Here is a 5,107-nt window from a genome sequence, read left to right as displayed (position 1 = left end):
TTATTAAAGGAGAGGACGCTTAACATTTTGATTGTCAATGATTTTCAAGCTATAAAACAAAGTTTTGTAGCTACGGTTCTTTGCTTCAAAGTATGGATAAATCGCCAGTTGTATATAGTCTGCTGTAGTCGTGCCCTAATAGAATCTAACGACCTGACTTTGATTTTAATTAAATATATACTTTATTTATGTATGACGTGGATTAAAAGAAACTTTTTTATCATATGTATTGTTACTACAGCGGAAATCACGTGACACTGGGAGCATGCGTTACTGAGTTTCTCGAATTATCGGGGAAGCTCGGGTGTGATCGAGAGGTGCCTCTTTGTTAGTATATAAGCCTGGCAGGGAAAGCCTGCGGGAATGTATGGATGTTAAAACGAACAGTGTTTCGAGCTAGTGTGTGTGTGTTTTGCACTTTTTTTTTCATACGTATGATTTAAAATTTGTGTTCTTTAGAGATGGTAGCTTTTGTACCATGCTATATATAAACGTATTTTTAATGTTTGTTAATTTCCACAAACAATGTTTGTTTCATGTTCATTTGTTTAGACATACACGAGTAAGCCCCCCTGTGGGACAGCGTAAGCTTACGGTTTTAAAACGTTAAAATCAGGTGTTTGATTCCTTGCAGTGGACACAGCAGATAATCCAACATGGCTTTGCTCTAAAATATACAAACACTACCCAAATACACAAACAATACCCAAACATACAAACACTACCCAAATATACAAACAATACCCAAATATCAAACACTACCCAAATATACAAACAATGCCCAAATATACAAACAATACTCAAATAATTTACACAGAAAGAAGATAGTTCACTCACTTTCTAGTTTAACACGTTAAAATTATAACATGTTATAACAAGTTCAAAAGTCATGTTTATATTTTATACTTTAAATGTTGTTGCCTGACAGAAAAGGTTTTTTAGTCCTAAATCCTATTCAAATTTAACACGTTAAAATTATAACAAGTTCAAAAGTCATGTTTATATTTTACACTTTAAAAGTTGTTGCCTGACAGAAGTTTTCTTAGTCCTAAATCCTATTCAAGTTTAACACGTTAAAATTATAACAAGTTCAAAAGTCATATTTGAATTTTACACTTTAAAAGTTGTTGCCTGACAGAAAAGTTTTTTAGTCCTGAAGCATATTCAAGTTTAACACGTTAAAACTTCAACAGATTTTAACAAGACTCCTTCAAAAGTCATGTTTTTATTTTATGTTTAAAACGTAGATGCCTGATAGAAATAATTTTCTTAGTTGTAAATACTATGAAATCTTAACACGTTAAAACTCCAACAAGTTTTAACAAAACTTGTTTTCAAGGCTATGTTCACATACTTTCCGTACTCGCTGTGCTGGGTAGGCACAGCGATGTTCTTTAACTGGTTTACGTGTTTAACAGTGTCTAGTTTGCGTCGAGAATACTTTATAAGATGTGAAAGGGCCGTTTTACACCATTTAAAGTCGGTTATAGTTAGCCCTAAGAGAGTGATATTTTTAACGCCCCTTTCTACCACAGCAGGGCGCCACATGTTACTCGAGGCTTCATGTGGCGCAGTGCAATGAGGTGCAAATAGCGACGTGGTAACTTGGTTTCATGTTTTATTAACCTCTACACACCGTTGTAGAGCAGTAAGCAAATAGAAATAAGAATACGTTGGAGACGGCCACTCGGACTCCAAACTGTCATTGAGACATTAGCACCTTCCTAAGCCTAGAATGTAATCATCTCGTGACTTCCCGTTGTTCTTCAGGATGTATAAATCAGAAAAACCGGGTTTTTACGCGCTAACTGAAAATTGCCTCTAGAGAAAATTGTTTCAAAAGAAACATTTGAGGACCGTTTAGTATGGAAATGAAAATGTGTTTCCAGACATTGTGTAGCAGGGCGGTTTTCCCGGGAAATAATAACGTCAAAGAAAAAAAAAACTACGCACGAAAGAAAAATGAATGACCAATCATAAATCGTTTAAAATGTTTTGCTTAGTCACGTGCGTCATTTTGTGTTACCTTTGGTTTTCTTTTAACTATGATGTATAGGTTGTAGCCTACATATGGGTCTTGTAATCTTCGTGTTGTCTATATACACTCAGTTAAGTTCTATCACCGGAAGCCATAAACACACACCTATATACAAAGGTTAAACCGAAGGCCGAAGTTAATTAGAATTTATGAATATTCACAAACGATTTGTTTCTTCTTCTTTACTGAACTTGTATTAATAACATAAAAAAATAAGGAAACCTTGGGGCAAGCAATAACCTCGTTCAACAGTTGAAGTCAACAGTGGGGTTTATAGATGTAATCGTTTTAACTAATACATATTCATGAAGGTTTGTGTTGCTACGGTTTAAAGTTCTGAAAATAGATCATGCCCACGTGATGTCATCTGTCAGTTGAGCGTATCCCTAACAGTATTGTTGGAATAGATGATTAACGGTTTTCTACTGTAAGCTGTTCGTGATTAATTATAAAGAATGCATAGTACCAGAGTTCCAACACACGAGTACAAATGACATGGTAGTAAAACCTTTAACTGTGTTTTTTTTTTTTTTACACGGCACTTTATCTTGTACTCTCTTGAAACTTCTTTAACGTCCCCTCCTTTCAAAGTTTATTTGCGGTTTCTGTATTTGTTCTTTATGTGTCCTTTAACCACTTGCACCACCATACAGTAGTGTGTTGTCTGTCAGTCAGTCAGTATACAGATGGTACTAAACCTTTTGGTGGTTCGATTCCGTTCTAATTAATACCCACAACTTAGAATATAGAGCACAGATAATTAAAATGTAGATGTAAAGTATTTGATGTTTACACTATTACATTTATCCTGTTACAAACAACAAGTTTCTTGTTACTAAGGTATTTTTTTTATTTGTTAGAAGTTAAATTTCATTCTTGAATTAACATATTTTGTAAATGAATAACAGCAAGTCAAATGACAAAGAATTGAAATTAGGGAATTGTGCGTGTGTCTTTTTTTTTTTTAGAGTAAAGCCACATTGAGCTATCTTCTGTGTCCACCACGGAAATCGAACTCCGGACAAGAATTGAAATTAGGGAATTGTGCGTGTGTCTTTTTTTTAGAGTAAAGCCACATTGAGCTGTCTGCTGTGTCCACCGCGGGAATCGAACTCCGGACAAGAATTTAAATGCAATGAAGTCCAGACGTATCCATAGATTGAGAATGCTATAAGTCGGCGGTTATCAAACCCCCTATTAATATCACAATTTTCCCTCGGACCCCCCAAATCTATCAGATTTGTGTTTGAAGAAAACAAAAAGATTCCGTCTACATGAAAATCTGTATTCCGCAATTAAATGTTTCAATTCAGATAAATTCAATTTTACGTAAAATATTTATTTTATTCTGTAAATCATATTTTCTGGAACATTTTGGACATGACTCGCGGACCCCAGTTTGAGAAACGCTGCTATTAGTTGAGATCTAAGCTACTCATTAAGGATTAGTTAAATATTGTAAGCCGCAATATATATATTTATAACAAAATAAATTAGGAAATATAACAGATCAACGCAGTCTATTCTATATATCACTTGTACTCATGTTAATATCTGGGTTTTCGGTCGTAATCCAAAGAATATTTTCTTGATCTTCCACCAAGTTTACATGCTATGGTCAGATGCAGTGTGTGACTAATGTAATAATGACAGTCATTATGCAGGATACTTTGTCGTAATAACAAACAAATAATTGAGACAATGTTTCGCTGTGTACGAACTACAGTTATTGTCCGGAAATTCCAAAAAAAAAAGAACTCATTTGGCTAAATTTTCAAGTTTTGTTTAACTAGACATGCGACTTTGTAAGTGTAAAAAATTAAACCCAGTCTGTTAATACTCGTGATAAATCATTCTCATTCAATACTCATGCTACTGAGGTTGTTGTACTTTGTCTCAGAAAACAGGACAGAAATAAAGTCATATGACAATAAAATAAAAACAACAATAAATCCCGGAAAACACTTGACTTCAGACAAAACGACTACGTATTTAGTAAATTTTTACCCCCCATCAAATAGAGTGAAAAACAAAGTTTTATGTGAAATATTAGAAATACGGTAATATCTAAAAACATCTGCCAATAGGGGGCGTTTCGGATTTGTTTCGTATTCTGTCAACGATATTAAAACTTCAAAAAGTAAGTTCACAGTATTCAAACTAAACAAAAAAAAAGCGATATTAAGTACAAAACGAGAATATTTCGTTGCAACAAAAACTTTAGAAATAACGATTTAAAAATACAGAGAAACGACCAATAAGATATTAAAGAAAACACTAATAAGATTATTTAAGATTATTAAAACAATTAAAATAACAAGAAGTTGTTTATAAACAGAGAGAGAGGAAAAAATCCGGATATCGGACATGCTCACGATGGAAATGTTTACGAAGTCTCGGGTTATTGCTGTTTCTCCAACTTACAAATAATAACGTTAGGATCATGATTATAAACGTTTCTTATCTTAAACGATTTTTACTGACATTATACAGATGTGTATAGGGTTGTAAAGGCCTTTTTAAATCCCCATATAATACCCGAACTTAATTTAGGTGTGTGTGTGTGTATAATATCATGGCATTGTGCCTAATTTATTACTCGGTACTAAATGTTTAATGATTATATTACAGATATATTTTCTTTTTGTCATAGGTACAAATATAAAATATCTGTGACGTAGAGGCCTAATGTTTTAATTTATATGCATATTTTACAGCGTGTATTTCCTTGTTGGTGGCATTTATTGTAGAAATAACCGAAGAAGTAAAACCTAGCTAGCGGTGGGTTCCCTCCAGATGGGTCAGCGAGGAGTATGCGGATGTCCAACGATAAAATCCAGGGATCGATTCCTCTGATAAAAGAGCGCAGACGGTTCATTCATTGTGTAGCTTGGCTAAAACGAACAACCCTAGGGGTTGTAAGTAATCGGAAGAGTAAAATTACTGTAAAATGAAACACAGTGTGAAGTAATAACAAAAACATAAAGCCTAGCGGTAAAAATAAGTGGAACATCGAGTTTAAACTCTCTACATCCGAAAGCGATTTAAGATCTGTCTGTCCGTTTATTG

The sequence above is a fragment of the Limulus polyphemus genome, unplaced genomic scaffold (assembly GCF_000517525.1).
Source record: "Limulus polyphemus unplaced genomic scaffold, Limulus_polyphemus-2.1.2 Scaffold5110, whole genome shotgun sequence".
NCBI classification, from domain to species: Eukaryota; Metazoa; Arthropoda; class Merostomata; order Xiphosura; family Limulidae; genus Limulus; species Limulus polyphemus.
The sequence above is the reverse complement of the archived record's forward strand: the minus strand, read 5'-3'. Positions refer to the sequence as shown.